Raw genomic sequence first — 19,303 nt, 5'->3', positions numbered from 1 at the left:
CTGCCCGGCCGTACCTTCGCAGGTCATCCCTTTGGTGGGAGTCGGTACCTCTGGCGGTACAATGAGCGTGGCTCATTATAGCCAATTATGCTCGTTCTGGCACATGTAGGTACAAGTCCCCCAAGTCCCCAGTCAAGGAGGGCAATCTTGGTTGGGGAGTTGATCGGCGGTGTGAAGCGTTACTTCCGCTAGACTTGCAACAGCATAATTAGCGTCAGTGCGTTGTCAACCATGGATTTACTAAGCAAACGCTTTATACCCTTTCGGGTGGGCCCCTGCCAGAGCCACTAGGGAGTCCCCCACTCCCTAGCCAAGACGGACCTCCGGATGGTCGTCAAATTGTTTGTTGAGGGGAAGCTGCGCGGAGCAGAGGGTGTTGGGTAGCGAGCCCAATCTTAGTACCCAGGTGACGGGAGTCAACGTACCTGATCAGGGTCGTCGTAGACTGTTGACAAGTCCCCGTGTCCCGTAGGGACGATCTGACCGTAACGCCGCGTGGCGGTCATTGTCAGAGTGAGGCGTAGCCTTGGGATTCGCCGCTGGCGGATACCCCCCGCTGGATGTAGCAGGAAACAGCGTCGCATAGACGTGTTTGGTGGTAGTTAGTGAGCGGAGTTGCGCTCAGCAACGCACATGTTTTGCAAGATGGAAGGGGTGCTGCAAGCGGTGCCACGTATAGCTGAGGCTGCCCCTTGTGAATTGACAAGTGGAAGTTTTCTAGCGGGGATCCGCTCATAGGAGAATTCGACAGGTGTCAAGTGAGAAGATGACAAGTGAGAAGTTCCGCTAGCGGGGTTTCGCTCAGCGGACTTTGGTACTTGGAAGGTGACAAGTGAGAAGTTCCACTAGCGGGGTTTCGCTCAGCGGACTTCTGTACTTAGAAAGTGACAAGTGAGAAGTTCCACTAGCGGGGTTTCGCTCAGCGGACTTTGGTACTTAGAAAGTGACAAGTGAGAAGTTCCGCTAGCGGGGTTTCGCTCAGCGGACTTCGGTACTTGGAAAGTGACAAGTGAGAAGTTCCGCTAGCGTAGCGGGGTTTCGCTCGGCGGACTTCGGTGACAGTTGGTGCCTTCCCTTTATAAGTGGTGGCCTCTACCAGACGCTTCGTCTGATGGTGGTTGACACGTGGCGAACCCCTAAAGGGTTAGCATGCGTCGGTGTGTCTCCTCCGCCTAGCCGTCTCATCGCCATTAATGTTAGTAATGATGGATTTTGTAACCGAGGCGACGCCTCGGTTAATCCAGAGAGTAACTGTAGTTATGGGACACGTGTACGGCTGACAGCTGATGTCGTTTTTCAATGGACGGCGTAGGGCCGTTTGACGTTGACATAAAAGGGGGGGGAAGTGAGCACTTTCGACACTGCTCCAAACTTTGAACTGTGCTTTGTCGTCTTCAAGCTTTCTGCGTCTGAGATTGGGGAAGAAGGTTGAGGTGATACTGCCGAGTTTTCACACGTGGAAAAGACCGACGTCCTCCGGCTCTGAAGACAAGTGTTCACACTGCTATCAGAGACTCCATCATTAAGGTTGGTATTCTAACATATCCCTCTTTTATTGGATGTCTGCCATGTTGATTTTCTAGGTTTTGGGTGTTGCTGTGATGTGTTCTTCGTTGACGTCCTGTGAGGGTGTGAGTGGGTTTTTGGGAGTGGGTTGCCGCGTTTGACATAATTGGGGTTTTAGGGATTTTCTAAATGGTCGAATCTGGGTTTTGGGTGCATGTGTTCTTGTTTTGGCATTTTCTGGGTTGAGTGTTGTTGATGTTCTTAGGCACTGACTGATATAGGGATAGGTTAGATCTTGTGTGAGCTAACTTATTTGGGTTTTAGGGTTTTGGGATGGCTGACGTCATAGAGATTTCGAGCAGTGAGGATTCCGGATCTGAAGTGTCGTTCAGCGCGGCGGATAGAAATTTTATTGACTCGTTGCGTCCGTCTGCCCGTGCAGGAACCTCACTGCCAAAACCGCTAGAGGTCAAGCCGCTACAGACCATTCCGTGGGACGTAGATATGGGTCGTGCATCGCGTCCGGAGAGTTCTAGGGTGGGGGAGGCTGCCGCTGCACATACTTTGCACGAAGAGCGGCTAGAAAGCAATAGTGCCGCCAGCGGTTCCGCTGGCAGGGGAGGTGTAGCGGGAGAGGATACCGAGTCGGCGTGGGTGTTCAAGGACGGCACCCCTGTTAACGAGGCGGGAGGTAGGATGACCGCTGTTTCCGTCAACCGGCTGAAGCGAGTGTTCCGGTTGCCCGGTGTGGTGAAGCTGCGTCCGCCGACGGTAGAGGAGAAGGCTTCGATCCTGCCAGTGGGCCACGCCGCGGTGCACGAGGCTATATTCCGCGAGGGAGTGACCTTGCCGCTGGTGCCCAACCTACAGATCCTGGTGTGCGAGTTTGGCATCGCCTTTGGGCAAGTATGCCCCAACATGTTGCGGTTACTGCTGGCGCTGAACTCGTTGTGGCGGTTGTCTGGTTGTGAAGGACCAACCGTGGCGGAGGTATTACATTTCTATGAACTGGTGTACGTGAAGCGCCAGGGTTATAGAGGGCAAGTAAACCTCAGTCGTCGTCAAGGAGCGCCCAAGCAAATCGAGAACCTGAGGGACTCAATGTCCTACTGGCGAGGGATTTTCTGTATTGCCACGGCGGGGTGGGAATACCAAGCGGGGTCCAACGAGGGGAGCCGACGTTTAGGATTAAGTCGGAGTTTCAGCCCATCCGAGGTTGTTTGCCGTTTCCGCCGAACACGATTGGCGGGGTTTTTTTTTTTTTTTTTGTACTCGTACTTGTACTGATAATGACCTTTCTTGTGCAGCGGGGTTGCGGTACAGCCTAACTCGTGGGGAAGAGTGCCGCGTAGCACGCATCAGGGGCTGCTGGCGGAATCGCAACTTACTGGACTTCCGTCTCCTGACCGGGTGGGAGTTGTTGGTAGCTCAATAACTGACGCATGCCGTTGGTAAGTAATCTCCGCTGTACGGCACCTTTTGTGAGGTTGCCTCATGCTAACTGGCCTACCACTATCTTTGCAGAGACTCTGCCGGGAAACAAGGCTAGCCTTGACGCTTTTGCAAAAGCCATGGACCGCGCTGAAATCAACAACTTCCTGGAAGCCATGTATGCTTCAGGGATGGCAGCGCATAAGGCGGTGGTGGACCCAGAGACACTGGTGCTGAGCCAGTCAGAGGTTCCTGTGGTGCTGCCCATGCCGCACCACTCTCACCTTGGTGGTGACGGGCTGCCTGCCGTTCAGGCGGGGACCGACACGGTGAGTGAGGCGGCTCCGCGGAAAGAGAGAGAGTCGGCCCTGCGGAGCGGAGTGCCAAAGAAAGCAGTGCGCCCCACTGAGGGTGTTACCATAGCAGGGTTGGAGCCGCCGACGGGGGGTTCGAGGCCTGCCGTTGCTGGAAGCACGCGGGTGCTTCAGCGAAAACGCCGTCAGCCGGACTCGGGCGGGGAAGAGGAGGAAGTGGAGGTGACAGGGGCCCGCGAGCAGCCGAAGAAGTCGAGGCAGGCTCCGCCCGAGGCTGTCGCTGACGTGGCGAAAGAGGTGGGTACAAGCGGCTTGGACTCATTTTCCGCCTACGCCGAGTTCCTCAACGACGGTAAGCGGGACTTCCTGTATCACCTTTGCGAGCGGCTGGGGTTCGGCGGCTTGGAAGGGATTGTTCGGTCAACCGCCATCAGCGAGTCGCCCTTCAGCACAGCCTTTGGGCACGTCATCGTTGGGCTGCATGAGATGTTCCAGGCAGCGTCAAAACAACCCCTGGTTGAGCGGGAGCTCAGGGAGGAGGTGGCGGGGCTACAGAGGGACTTGGGGAAGACACGGGAACAGTTGGCTGACGTCGAGCGATGCTTGACGAAGGCCGACTGCGATGCGACAGACGCCCGTGGCAAGCTAAACGTTGCCATTGAGCGGCACTTAGAGCGGAACGAACAGTTCGCCAAGTTGGAGGAAGACATGTCCCTGCTGCGGGATCGGGTGGCCGCCAAGGATAAGAAGGTTGAGATCCTTCAGAGGGAGTCCGCCGCCAAACAGGCAGAGGTTAAGCGGCTGGAAGGTGAGTTCGCTCGCCTGGAGGCTGAGGGGAGCCGTGCTGCAGCCGCTGCTGTTGAGTCGTACAAGAAGTCAGCGGAGTACAAGAAGGCGCTGACTGAAGCGGCGAAGGTTGGTGCCCTGGCCAACGTGGAGATGTTGCAGCAGAAGGGCGCCATCGACTGGGCGAAAGCGTCGATGCCAGTCGTGCAGGCAACTAAGGGAGCTCCGCCGTCAACAAGTACCGCTCCTCCTGCTGCCCCTGGTTGTGTTGGAGTCTGCTCGGGTAGCGGGGAGAGTGGCAAGCTTCCAAAAGGCGACTCTCAGTGGACGCCTTCGCAGTCCTAGGTGTCCCGCGCTGGGTTCTTGGCGGCCCACGCCCTAGCGGATGGCACAATGGAGACCCCCAGTCCCACAGCCCGAGGGTCAGACCAGACGAGCCGCTCCCATCCACCGCAGGCCGCCAGTGGAATTGCCGAGGGTAGCGGAGCCGACCTCGCCAACCCTGCCAACCCCGCTAACCCCGCCAACCCCGCCAACCCCTGAATAGGAGTAGGAAAGTTTTTGTAGCCGCTGAGGCATAAATACTTGATGTAATTCAGTTTGGGATATAAATGAAATTTTTTGGCACCCAAATTCCTATACTGTGTTTCTATTTGTTTGTGATAATGTGTGTGCCGCTAGAGGTCTTGATACTTGCTTTTGGCCATGAATGAAACATTAAAGGAATTAAAATTAGTCCAAGTGCACAATGTAGCCGACGTAGTCCGCTGACTGGCGTTGCCAGTTGCCCTCAGTGCTAGACTTGGTAACAATGGTTTGAATAATTCCTCGTTTCATTGATAGCTGTCTGAACAGCGTTTACAAAAGCGGGGTCGTACCCGTTGGGTAGCTTCCCTTAGCTAAATATTGAACAAAAATTTAGCTAAGTCAAGATGCTCTTGGGTAGCGGTATGACTATTTGTAGTAATACCGAAGGTGTTCGGTATTCCAAGGGTGGGTCGTTGTGACGCCATCCTCGTCCATTAAGTAGAAGGTGCCTGGGCTAACGACTTCTACAATTTTGTATGGACCTTCCCAAGTTGGGCGGAGTTTTGTTGGCGGGGGTATGACTTCTTTCATTACCCAGTCCCCCAGTTGGAGGTTGCGGGCTTTGACCCTGGCGTTGTAGAAACGTGATACCCGCCGCTTATTCTGGAGATTGCGCAAATGGGCTGCGTCTCGCTTTTCCTCTAGTAGATCTCTGTCGAGGTTAACGTTGTCGTTATTGGTCTCGGGGCAGTATCCTTCGACCCTAGCAGTTGGTTGGGTTACCTCGATAGGCAGGACAGCCTCAGTTCCGAACATCATACAAAAGGGGGTTTCACCTGTGGCGGAGGTTGGGGTTTGTGGGAGTGGTCAAATTCTGCTGGGCCCGTAATTAAGGCGATTGACTCCGTAGTTAGTATGGAGTTAAATTTCAGTCATGAATGCGGCGATTATTACAACAATAACTACGCACAATGATTACTATTATAAATGTGCAATGAATGACGGTCGTAAGTACGCAATGATTATCTGTTATTAGTGCAGCAATAATTGTCATCATAAGTGTGTAAATACATGCAGCCATAAAAGCATAAATAATGGCGGCTTGTTCCCCAAGTAAGTCATCGCCTATATAAAGAAGGCTCGACGTCCAGGTAATCCATCGAATTCCAATTATCTCAACACCACTACTAAGAAACATACTGATGGCCAGGGCCCGAGGAAAGATTCAGGGCGGCCAGGGCCCGAGGAAAGAGTCGGGGCGGCCAGGACGGCCAGGGCCCGAGGAAATAATATGGGCGGCCAGGGCTTGAGGGAAGAATCGGGGCGGCCAGGGCTCGAGGAAAGAATCGGGATGGCTAGGGCTCGAGGAAATATTTGAGGCAAGATTCGAAACAGCTAGAGAATGGAAATTTCCTCTTAGGAGAAGTGTCCAAAGAGAAAATTTGGGGGCATTGTGGGAGTGGTCAAATTCTGCTGGGCCCGTAATTAAGGCGATTGACTCCGTAGTTAGTATGGAGTTAAATTTCAGTCATGAATGCGGCGATTATTACAACAATAACTGCGCACAATGATTACTATTATAAATGTGCAATGAATGACGGTCGTAAGTACGCAATGATTATCTGTTATTAGTGCAGCAATAATTTTCATCATAAGTGTGTAAATAAATGCAGCCATAAAAGCAGAAATAATGGCGGCTTGTTCCCCAAGTAAGTCATCGCCTATATAAAGAAGGCTCGACGTCCAGGTAATCCATCTCATTCCGACAATCTCTACTCCACAATTAAGAAACGTGCTGACTTAGGCATCGGAGAGTTTTCTACAGGTACCCCCCCCCCTTCTCCTCGAGCTGACGGTCAAACTCCAGGTCAACGCTCGAGGGAACCTTCTCGATTGTTCCCAGGTTAGCTCCCGCTCCAGTCCGTATTAATTGTTGGGTCAAACTCCTCTACGGAATTTTTCACCTCCAACAGGGTTGTTCTGATGGCCCATAGAACCTTCGGGAGCTTCTCCGCCCACAAACCCTTTGCCTTATCTAGCCGCTTCTGTAACAGTTTCTTGATTATCTTGTTTGCCGCTTCGACCTGGCCGTTGGTTTGGGGATGGGCGACCGATGCAAAATGCATCTTGGTGCCCAGATTGGTGGTGAAAGAGATGAGTTCCTTATTGTTGAACTGTGTGCCGTTGTCTGTGATGATTGCATGTGGGACACCGTAGCGGCAGTAGATGTTCTTCCAGAGGAAGTGGATTACCTTGGCGGTAGTTATTACCGTCACGGGCTCTGCTTCTATCCATTTGCTGCTGTAGTCGATGGCGACAATGATGTATTTGAATTGACCTTTGGCGGTTTGGAATTTTCCCATCAAGTCCAGGCCCCACGTTGAGTGAATCCAGGGGCTGACGATAACCGACAGAGGTCCCGCCGGAGCATGTGGAAGATCAGCATATTGTTGACATTTGTAACAAGATCTTGATATCCGCCGGGCGTCATCACCAAGCGTAGGCCAAAAGTAGCCTTGTCGCATTGTGCGATTAGCCAAGGATCTGGCGCCTGAATGATTTCCGCATTCCCCACCATGTATTGTTGCCAGCACGACCTTTCCCTCTTCTGGGGTTAGACAGCGGAGGTTGGGGTGAGTGAATCCTTGGCGGTAAAGTTTGCCGCTCTGCATGTTGTAACGGGTTGCTCTCCGCTGGAGCTGTCGCGCCTTGATCTTGTCCTCTGGCAATGTCCCGTTGCGCTTGTATTGGATAATCTCGTCCATCCAACTAGGATTGGCCTCAATGTTAAAGATCTCCGCCAGGGTTTTTGTGATACTTGGCCTGTTCAGAGACTCTACCCTTGTGTCCGCTGGGCTCTGGTGTGGTTAGGCGGTTGCCAGTCTTGCCAGTGAATCAGCCTTGGCGTTCTTTTCCTTGGGGATTTGTGTGATAGTGTGGAACTTGAATTTTTTGAGCAGCGTTTTGGCATACCCTAAGTATGCCGCTAACTGCTGGTCCTTGGCCTGAAAGCTGTCGTTGACCTGGTTAACGACCAACTAAGAGTCGCTGAAGATGTTGACACTGTCTGCCCCTGAATCAATGGCGAGAAGTAGGCCGGCAATGAGTGCCTCATATTCCGCCATGTTGTTAGAAGCTTTGAAGTTGAATTTCAACGCATACTCGACGCTAAGCCCCCCTGGTCCTATTAAGATGATTCCGGCGCCGCTAGCCTTGGCGGAAGCGGAACCATCCACGTGTAGGTTCCAGTCTGATTGCTGGGGGGCCGGCTCCACGACCGTAGTCATTTCCGTTCCGGGCGGTACATCTATCTTGGTTTCGGGCTGACGCTCGGTGAGCTCAGCAATGAAGTCTGCCACCGCCTGGCCCTTCATGGCGGTTCGTGGTTTGTAATCAATGTCAAACTCGCTGAGCTCAATGGCCCACTTGCTGAGGCGCCCCGAATGTTCAGGGTTCTGCATTACTTGTCTCAGCGGTTGATTGGTTAACATATGTATTGTATAGGCTTGGAAGTACTGGCGGAGGCGCCTGGTGGCAACGATGAGTGCGAGAGCAAGCTGCTCCAATGGAGGATACCGTGTTTCTGCTCCATTCATGCCCCTGCCGGCATAGAAAACTGGGAGCTCATCCTGACCTTCCCGCAGACGATGGCGCAGCTCACCGCCGATTGAGATACCGCTAGGTAAATGTACAATGTTTCTCCTTGGACAGGAATGGAGAGGAGTGGAACTGCTGCCAGGTATTCCTTCAGGCCTTGGAACGCCGCCTGGCACTCTGGGTTCCAATCGATGACCTTCTTATGGGTTGTTTTAAGGACTTTGAAAAATGGGGCACACCTGTCGGTCAGTCTGGAGATGAATCGAGACAGGGCGGTTAGCTTGCCCTGGAGGCATTGGACGTGCACCTTCCATTCCGGGTCCTTCAGGTTGAGGATGGCCTGTACCTTGTCAGGGTTGGCCTCGATGCCCCGCTCACTGACAATATACCCCAGAAATTTGCTGGCGGTGACGCCAAAGAAACATTTCTCCGGGTTGAGGAGCATGTCGTAGGCCAAGAGGATGGTTATTATGATTTTCAGGTTTGCCACATGTCCGCTGGCCTTTATACTCTTGACCAGCATGTCTTCCACGTAGACCTCGATTATCTTGCCCAGATGTTCCGCGAACATGGCGTTCATCAGCCGCTGATAAGTTGCCCCTGCGTTCTTCAAACCGAAAGGCATCACATTGTAACAATACAGGCCTTTGTCGGTAGTGAAGGTGGTGCATTCCTGGTCGTCGGGATGCATCCTGATCTGGTTGTAACTGGAAAAAGCATCCATCATGCTGAGAAGCTCGTGTCCGGCGGTTGCATCGACGAGTTGATCGATGCGAGGTAGTGGGAAACTATCCTTCGGGCATGCCTTGTTAAGGTTTTTGAAGTCGACGCACATCCTCCACTTGCCGCTAGCCTTTTTGACCATAACCAGGTTGGAAATCCATTGGGGATAGATGACCTGGCGGATGAACCCAATGCCCCGAAGCTTGTCAACCTCCTCCCTTATAGCACGGTACTTTTCTTCGTCGAAGGCTCTGCGTTTCTGTTTGATGGGGTAGAAGGATGGTTTGATGCTCAACTTGTGTGAGATGATTTCAGGGGAGATACCTGGCATGTCTGCATATGACCAGGCAAAGACCGTAGCGTTGTCACATAGGAACTGAGTAAGCTCCGCCGCCAGCTCTGGGTCCAATTGAGCGCCTATGCGGACCGTCCGCTCAGGGTGCTCATCCGAGATGCTGACAACCCTCAGTGATGTTTTTGGGTTGACCAGCTCCTTCCTTACGTACTTCTTTTCGTCCTCCCTGGGGTCCTCAAAAATGTTTGGTGGCGGTGCCTGACTGCCTACCGCTAGGATCTCATGGCGGCGGGTTGATTGTGCTATGGTAGTAGAATAACACTCGCGTGCCAATTGCTGACTTCCCCTGACACATCCTGTGCCGTTGGGTGTGGGGAACTTCATGAGCAGCATGTACCCGGCGATGATGCACTTGAGTTTGTTGAGCGCTGGCCGACCAATGATGGCGTTGTATGAACTGAAACAATCGACTACTATGAATTCCGTATGTACCTCAGCCATACATGGACTAGTACCAACAACTAGCCGCATATAGTCAGAGCCCAGCGGTTGCGTGACTTCACCGGAGAAGCTGAGCAGTGGTTCATGATCTTGGAGCAATTTTCTGTTCCGCTTAAGGTCGTTGTAACAACCACTGAATATAACGTTGACAGCGGACCCGCTATCAACCAGGATTCTTCCCACTGACATTTTACCTAGAATAGCGTCGATCAAGAAGGGATCGTCATGGGGCAGATGTACTCTGCGTTCCTCCTCCTCTGAGAAGGTAATAGGTTCCCAACTAGACCTTGGGAGTTTGGCGGATTTTTCGTAGCGGATGTTGCAAACTTCCTTTGGGTGATTAGTTCACGCATAACGCTTTCTAGCCCTGTGAGACATGTTGGTGATTGGAGCACCTCTGTCGATTGTGTTGATGCGGCCCATGGGCTCAATATTGGCGATCACAGGTGGCGGTTGGCGCACCTTGAACTGCTCAAGCTTACCGTCACGGTACAAGGTCTCAATGGCTGTTTTGAGGGCGTTGCAGCTGTTGGTATTGTGACCGCTGTCCTCGTGGTATTTTCACCACCTGCCGGTGTTTCTTGGTTTTCCTGCTTTTGGGTATTTTCCCTGGGGCGGCGGTGGGATCTGATCCTTGCACTGATTGTATATTTCTTCATGCGAAGCCGTGAGGACTGTAAATACTGCATACTGTTGGGAAGACTCCGTATGTTTGTTGCGGTTGTCCCCATGGGATGGGCGGTTTCCCTTGTAGTGTTGGTCCTTTTGCCGCTTGTTTTGGTACTGACCCTGCTGCCACTCCCTCTTCTTGTCAGTTGGCGGTGTGGAGGTTTTATTAGCGGTCCCCTACTGACTGGAGGAGGGTTGTGTCGACTTTGCCAATGCCGCTGGTGGCGGTGGGGTCTCTCCATATGTGATGAATTCTGCTTGGACATGAATGACCGCCTCACTCATGAGGTGGTCGTATACCGCATTTGCATGATTGTAGTTGAGGTGATAGAGAAATGACCCTTTGAGGAGTCCTTGCTTAAAAGTCGCCGAAGCCATTGTTTTATCAAGATCACAGCACTGAGATGCTGCCGCTCGCCACCTTGTGACGAATGCCTTTAGTGTCTCCTCCGTACCCTGCTTGACGTTGAACAGTTGGATTGTGTTGTGGTGCCCGGCGGACAGTAGGATGAACCGCGAAAGGAAAGCGTGCGATAATGCCTGGAATGAGTCAATGGATCCCGGCGGGCATTCAAAGAACCAATTCATTGCCTCATTGTCCAGCGTTTCACTGAACAAGTGGCACAGGGTGGCGTCATCGAATCCCTTGTTGTTGGTGACTTTCTTGAAGGTGTCCATATGGACGAATGGATTAGTCTTACCGCTATAATGTGACATTTTTGGGGTCTTTACATACGCCGGTCTGACGGCCAGCAAAATTGCAGCAGTAAATGGTCCTGGTCTGGACGCGAAAAGTGGATTTGAAGCTGGTGCTGGGGTGCCTGATTCCGCCCGGGCTAACCTTTGTTCCAACTGCTTCATCCTTTCCAGTATTTGGGCGGTTGCATCGCCGACGGGGTCTAGCCGGGTATTCCGCTGGGCTGATCCTCGCCTGGGAGCGGGTGTGTTTCCCTCTGTTCTTGCTCGAGGTCTCGAGCGGTGGGTGTGCAGTGATGATTCTGCCTCCTGTTCCAACATTAGCTGGGGTACAGGGGGTGGTCCCATTCGCGCTAGCTCGACCTGAAGATGCACGACTGGTGCTGGTATCAATACTCCGGTACCAGGTTGGCTGTGCCTGGTGCTTCGTGACTGCTCGCTTCGCACCGGGTTGGCGGTGGCCTCCAGCGTTTTCTTTAACTCATCAAAGCGGGACACAAGCGTGGCCACCTGCCTTTGGGCCTCGGCCTTTTCCCTGCGTTCTTGTTCACGCTCTCTGTTCGCTTTGTGAAGATCCGCCAGTGCCAGCTCATATAGGGAGGCGAGGTCTTGGCCTGGCGGGCGGCTGCTACTTGGGTTTGCCTCACCGCCGGGGTTGACCGGGGTGGTGAATAACGCGCGGTTGATGCCTACCGCTGGGTTGGTGGGTTGGGGGATGGCGGATTGATCTGCCTGCTCTTCAGCGCTCCCCCCGCTATCGTTAGTCATGGTGATTGTGGCGGGATGACCTTTTGTTCAAGGATTCCCACAGACGACGCCAATGTTAATGCTCAAGTCCGGCGGTAGCCGATTCCTTGCTTAACGCGGGTCCGGTGGGCAGACCGCTACTCCTAGGATTAGGTGATTCCTGTTTGCTGCAACACGATAGACAGGGCGTCAGAGGGAGACCGCGTTGGGCGGTCTTCACTTCTCCGATGCCTAAGTCAGTCACTGTATATGCGCAGCATAACAATAAATGAGTAGTAATTGCGTAATTAATGAGGAGAGAGGAGAGAACCTTTTATAGTTGAGGAAGAGGTTGATCTTCTTCTTGTTTTCGATGTGGGACTGATGTGCTTCGATTCCCAGCGTCTGGAGCTTCTGATGCTATCTTAACGCGGCGCGTGGCGAAGCGTCAGCGGTGATCTGGGGGCGGTCCAGGGCTTGAGCGGTAGCCTGCCCGGCCGTACCTTCGCAGGTCATCCCTTTGGTGGGAGTCGGTACCTCTGGCGGTACAATGAGCGTGGCTCATTATAGCTAATTATGCTCGTTCTGGCACATGTAGGTACACTTGGAAAATATGTATACAAACATACTCTGTAAAGCGGTTCTTTCTGACGATCATTTTGGTTGTGTCGTTTTGATACTACTTGTTGAAATATATTATTGAGATGATATTTTTCGTTCAAATAAAAAAAACCTGAAATTTTGTCCTATATCATTAAAAAAAAAATATTAGTAGTTGGGAATTCAGAATCAGATGCGGAAAGGAAATTCTTGAAAGAAAATTAATTATGGAAGGACTAACGAGCAAGTAGTGGAACCATTTAAATGTCTACATTGTAAAATTTGGATAATGTCTCACGCAAAAGAGACCGGATGTGGTGAGCTTACGAAAAGGTCATAGTCCAAATATGGTTTGTTTAATTAACTATCGATATACAAGACAATGAGAGCGGGATGAGATCACGAGTCCATCTCCTTGTTTTACTTTCGTTTGGGGCAAAATGAAACAATTAATCTTCTATGTGTTGACATAGTAGCTTTGTGTTCCCATTTCTAATCAACCTACATCTTGATCTTTAATAATCGAACAATTAGATTGAAGGAACGATCATGATCTTCCAAGGAGAGTGTAAACAATCACTTCCAAAACTTTCTTGCTGATAAAAGAGTTGGGAATAAGGTAGTTCATGCCTTAACATAATATGACCCGTCTTTTTTTGATTTGGTGTGGTGGGGTGAGTCTCCGCCAATTTTTTTTTTTTTTTTATTAGATTGTAATAGAGATATTAAAGGTCTTCTTCAAATTTACTTTCGTTAATTCGTCTTTGAGAGGTTTTGGTTTTGGTCTCCCTCTTAATGGAGTGATAGAGATGCGGGTTGTCCTCTCCTATCCTCGATCATTCAACCAAAAGGAAAAAAAAAGAACAAAGAGTTTGGAATTCAGTTCTGAACTAAGGGTAACATATCAGATTTAGATGATGATCATCATGTCACATTCATGCTAATTGACGTTATTAGTTAATCGATCAGGGTTTAATTTTTTTATATAAAGCCCCGTTTGGGATTACTTCGCTTTTAAAAAATCAGCTTTTATTCAAAATTTTAGATTTTATTGTGTTTGATAAATAAATAAAAAGCAGCTTTAATTGCAAGTTATAGGTCACTGGCAGCAGATTTTAGAAGCAGCCTGGAGGTTGCTTTTAGAAGCTGTTGTGGATCAAAACACACTCTGCAATTACTTTATGTACCGACTGCACTCTTAAAAATATTATTTACCAAACATGAAACTGTTTTAATTCACAATTGATTATTCTCACAACACAGCAGCATCAGTTTTTTTTTTTAAAAGTCACAGCAATCCCAAACTAGCCCTAAGTATTACCCTTCATAAAATTAAAATAATACAGATAATTAAAGTTCACACTCACAGCTGAAATCATATAAAAACTTAAACTAAGAGATACATAAATCCTAGGTCTCACACTAGCTCCAGTGGTCGTATAAAGTGAGCATTGTTTTGCTTGACATGCAAGAAACTCATCATGTTGTCCTCGAAATTGCGCGCATAGGGAGACCTCCATCCATGTGCAGGGTGAACATGGTTCTATAGGTTGCGATTTTTGTTTCATCCACCAATTTAAAGCGAAAGTAGCACAGAAGTGCCATTGATACCATCTTCATCTGCCGGTAAGCAAAGTCCTTCCCTATACAAATCCGAGGACCAGCCTGCAAACAGGGCATGGTGAAGTTATTAGCCAACGTTTAGACAGCTTAAGATATGATATAAAGCAAGAGAAATGAAGTAAATGAGACCAACATGAAATGAGACGAATTTGAAAGAAGATTCAGGCTGGAAAATTCCATTTTTGAGCCATCTTTCAGGTCGAAAATCCTCAGCATCTTCTCCCCATATATAAGACATTCTGCCCATGGCATAGGCCATGTAGAACACTCCATCACCTTTTCTTACTCTGTATCCATCAGGAAGAATGTCATCTGTCTCTGCAGCTCTCCCATCCTTAATTAGAGAAGCCGAAAATCACAAACACATTAGTATTACTCGAGTCTTGAAATGCTATATAGAATACAAATAGAGCTATCCAGTTTAGTACAGTGTTTATTTTGATTTTCCCAGCATATATATAAATTATCAGGGTTTTCTAAAACCATAATATAAGAAGTATCCCATTGCAAAACCATAGCATACCACAGGAACTGCAGGGTATAGCCTCAAGGTCTCTGTCAGTGCTGCATGAAGATAATGCATTTTTTCAAGAGCTGCATCAGTTAAATTTGCCACAAACTTGTCGATGTCAGCTTTGTGGTTCAAACCAACTACATCCCTCACTTCTTGTGCAACCTTTTCTTGAATGAGAGGGTTTTTGCACAGCATGTAGAAGAACCACGAGAGTGTAGTTCCACTAGAATCTTTGCCAGCAAACATAAAATTCAGAGTTATATCCCTTAGATACGTATCAGTCATTTCCTCTGGCTCCTTTCCGCTTTCCATTAGGAACCTCGATAGTAGATCCTCCTTTTCATTCTTTGGAAAGTAAAATGAAATTCAAGAATTTTGATTAAGTAAAATTAAATAAACCATGTACAAAACATAGAGCATTAGAATGTAGCGCATATATATATATATATATATATATATATATATATATATATATATATATATTAGTTTCACTTACAACGTAGTTTTCCCCTGTCATCAATTTCCTTTTGCTCCTGATAAGTTGGTAAACAAAGTCATCAATTACTCTGACATTCTTTTTAAGTGTCGCTTCGGATCCAATGCAGAGAAATCTTTTCAATTTCCAGAATGGATCTGCATATCGCCAATACATGAGAGCATTTGATTCATCAAATGCATTTATAAATGCACTGCCTTCTTTGAAGCAATTCAGTTCTGTTCCAAACCCAACTTTGAATATGGAATCTAAGGCAGATCTCATAAACAATTCCTACAACATAAAAAAGTCAAGGAAAAAGACTTACATAACAATTTATATGATAGCAAGCTGTTTAAAAGTCAATTCAGTTATGATAACAATTTAGATTACTTACTTGCATATCAAAAAACCCATTGTCACTAGAAAACTCAGAAAGAGCTCTGACCAGTTTGGCAGCATTTCTTCTAAACACAGAGCAGCTAAAGTCTCTAAGAATTCTCGTCGAAAACTCTATGCTCGCAAGCTTCCTCTGCTGCCTCCACTTTTCTCCATCAACAACAAATATCCCTTGCCCAAACATATCAGACACAATGTCTTGTTGATATTGGCCTTTCGTATACTTGGTAAAGTTTGTTTTCAAAACATGCTCAATGTTTCGGGTGTCAGTCGTGTATATTTCGCTTTGTGTTGGGGCGAGTATCCGGAAGGTTGGGTGTTCTTTGGCGACGTTGGTTTGGTAATTTGTTGTAGTGGAAGAGCTGGTCGAAGACGGTGCCCTTTACAGGCGGGTAATTTGAGTTTCGGATGGACTTGCCTGTGAAAATTCTAAGTATGAGAAAGGAGAAGGATAGCAGGAGAAAGAGGATTGAGAATAATGTGAAGGTGAGGATGGTATAGAGAATAGTCATTCTTCTTTGTAAGATAAAGAAGCAAAGACAGTAGTATATATAGGAAAAAACTAACTAGTCTGAGGCATTAACTTATATTATTAAACTATTTGTTAAGAATTTAAAATGTCAATAAGAAGCATAGAAGTTGAAAATTTGAGCCCGCTGATGAAAAGCTTTTAAATGTGCACACCTAGGCTAAACATTTTGGCATTTTCTAGAACAGTATGTTCCGACCAATCAAGATATTAGATTGATGGTTAACAAGAGAGAGCCAGATAGTGGTCTAGAAAAGAAATTATTACCTTGAATGGGTAAAAAATGGAAGACAGATGAGGTTCCGGGTCAATTGGTGCATTACTTAATTAATCCCAGAGCAGATGGACCTCAACATTAGCAGGTGTATTCTAAAGGCATATAAGATAAGAAAATGTCTCACTATCAGTAGTGATTATCATGACTATTATGCTAATATTGACCTAAGCATCTGCAAAATAGAATTGATTCATGGAATAAGCCCAAAGAGAATACCTAGTCAGCACGAAAATTGGATTTCTTGCGGATTAAGGTTTGTAATAATTATTCACTTCTTCCGTGTTAAGAATTGGACTTTTTCTTTAAACCCTACCTATTCACTTTCCACTTATTTGTTTTTATGTCAAAATGAACTACTCACTTTTCCAGACTCTCTTGCCGCAAGATTTCTATAACATGTGCATAGACTTCTGCCCAAATAACCTATGTTTTTTGTTTACTCAGCAGAAAATAAGGAACATAATAATAAGTTTATAATTAGCTAGAAGGTGTCTAGGTGCTCTACGACACAACAAATCCATGGGCAGGCCTAGCCTCATTTTTATATGTCTTTCTACTGAGATACTTTACAAATAACCAACATGTCACAGCTTGCCAACTAGCAGATCTTTATGTATACAAATCTCTGCTATGTATTTTTGTAAGTTACGATTTGCTAGTTCATTGCATTTTTCTTGTAATGAAGGGAGCCAGAAATTTCTAGTTGTGCCAATAGAGAGTCATCATGCGGAGCAGAAATGTCAAGAGCAAGCACCCATGCCACCATAGAGATCATGGCATGGATATTTTTATTAAAATGGTCGAGTAATTTTGTATATATAGCATGAGGTTCTGCCTTGATCTGTGCATGTCAAACCCTCATGCGTCTTTAGTTGTACTTGCACTTAAAAAGAACCACCTCCTACTTTTGTAACGAAAGCCTCATGCCCAATCCTTGCATGCTCACGATTTATGACTCGTTTTTCACGTATACCATGTGATGAAACTAGTTTTAAAGGCTTGTTGCTGTATATACATAATCATCGAAACAAGCTTACATGTAGTTGTTATTAATTACTTATTTCTTCTAATTAATAGAATTTAGCTTCCATGTAATGTTTGACAGTATTATTGGAGAAAACTATAATTATTAAGATATTGGAGAATGATAAAAATATATGTTTATAGCTAAATGTTAAAAGGAATGCTTTAAATTAATTAAGATCCAATCTTAATGTATCATTTCTCATTGTATTGAACACCTTTATTAAAAGTCAGAAACATCAAAAATGGCAACCTTGTCTTCAATATTTACAAGAGCTTGGGACTTGTACATTGATTATACAACTTATAATCTTGTACCATTAAGAAGACGATGTGTTACATTTCCTCTCCAAGTCTAAACTTCTGTTGAAATTGATAATTTATTAGTTATGAGTTACTTGTGTAGGAATAATTAGCTCGTATGGCCTAGCCTGTAGTATTTATCTTTATCTTTCATTTTTTATAGTAGAGTGTGTAGGTTAACTGATTAATAAATTACTTTTTTTTTTTTTTTTGTTAAAAGCACTTTGCAATACACCAAAATCGCATTCGTTTTGGGTCTTTTGGTTTGATAGTTTAATGTTGAAGGACTATTTATTGTTCACGTAGTATGTGGTTTCTAGTTAGTTGGTGCTTTTGTTGTAATGCTCTCTCTCTATTTTTTTCAAGATAGAAATTTAGTCTTTCCTATCTAGCTTCTTCTTCTTTTTTCTTCTCATTTTACTATTGGAGTAAGGTGTTGTCCCCTTTTTTTATTGTATTTTTCTTTCATTATTAATAAAAACTAAATAAGAAGACGGATGTGGTGACTTCTCATAGTGTGGCAAACCCTTTGCCTTCGGATTTGAAGAGGTGGCACTTGTTCTATAATTCATTTGCCTGTGAATAACTAATATCGCTTAAATCCTTAATTAATTATATAAAAAGAAAGTTTATTAGCAACAACTATGTGCCTATAACAGCCCTAACAAGTAACAACTTATTAGGCTCTACTGCATCAAAAAAACAAAACAAAACAAAACACTTACTAGTCTGTCAGTCAACAATTTTTAAAATTTTGACACGTGTATTAATCTTGTCTATTTTGTTAATAGAGTTAGCTAAACTGGTATAGGGTAAAAACCCAAAAATATATATATATATATATATATATTTTTTTTTTGAACTAATGAAGTTTAATTGATATATAGAAAAACTCATGCCAAGAAGGCCATTACATACCCATCCGCTGACACATAACAATGGCCGGACAAGAATTCATGGAGGAGCCACAGTGGTACATAGGATAGACCTACTCTATTCGAACTTATCGCTCACTTATTTAAAAGTGAGCCTATAACTATGTCAGACATTTACATAGTTTATAGGCTAAACATAAAAGAAAAACCCTATATCTTCTCCTTGCCCTTGAAGCTAGGGCTTGGAGGCTTACCCGAATACAGAACACTCAGGACATCTTCAGCAGGAACCTTTTTTGCTTTGGGAGGATTTTTGTTCTTTGCTCCCAATGGCCTACCTCTCTTCTTCTTTCCACCAAGAAGCTCAACTTGTAAAGGTTTTGGCGTCATGACCTCTGCAAGCACTAGCATATATACCACCTGGTGTCTCCACTAAACCCAGAGATTTGGCCATGAACTTTGTAGGGAATTCAAGCATTTTAACTCTCTTGGATGGAGCAATAGGGATTGTTTTGCCCTCCAGTAAATCAGACATCATAAATTGCAGCTTTTTTGGAGAGGGGAAGGGCCAATCTCTCTTAGCAGGTTGGTCGGTGTCAACGGGTACCAAGGCTAATTCATTGTCTTCATTAGTTTTTTTTTTTTTTTTTTTTTTCTGCATGACGAAGAACAATAGGTTTGCGTACCTTACTAGTTTCAACACCTCCAAAAAGAGACCGTCCCACAAGTGGAAGAATGGGGGTGGTAAGACCTTGAAAGTGAAACAATTCATTCTTGAACTGACTGTCTTGACACCTTAAAAAGGGACCATTGATATCTAATTTTCTTGTCGTCGGTGTAGGAGCAGCCATGACTGCCAACACAGTGGCTTCAACCTTGCATACTTCTCCCTTGTGATACACAAATTGGCATA

The 19,303-nt window shown here is 46.6% G+C and overlaps 1 pseudogene; it reads right to left on the bottom strand.

Moving 5' to 3' along the window:
• Positions 1–13,649: 13,649 nt before the first annotated feature.
• LOC112181725 lies at positions 13,650–15,895 on the bottom strand (annotated as a pseudogene).
• Between the last annotated feature and the right edge of the window lie 3,408 nt (positions 15,896–19,303).

The sequence above is a fragment of the Rosa chinensis genome, chromosome 1, assembly GCF_002994745.2.
Source record: "Rosa chinensis cultivar Old Blush chromosome 1, RchiOBHm-V2, whole genome shotgun sequence".
Classification (NCBI taxonomy): domain Eukaryota; kingdom Viridiplantae; phylum Streptophyta; class Magnoliopsida; order Rosales; family Rosaceae; genus Rosa; species Rosa chinensis.
This window is presented reverse-complemented; position numbering and strand designations above follow the sequence as displayed.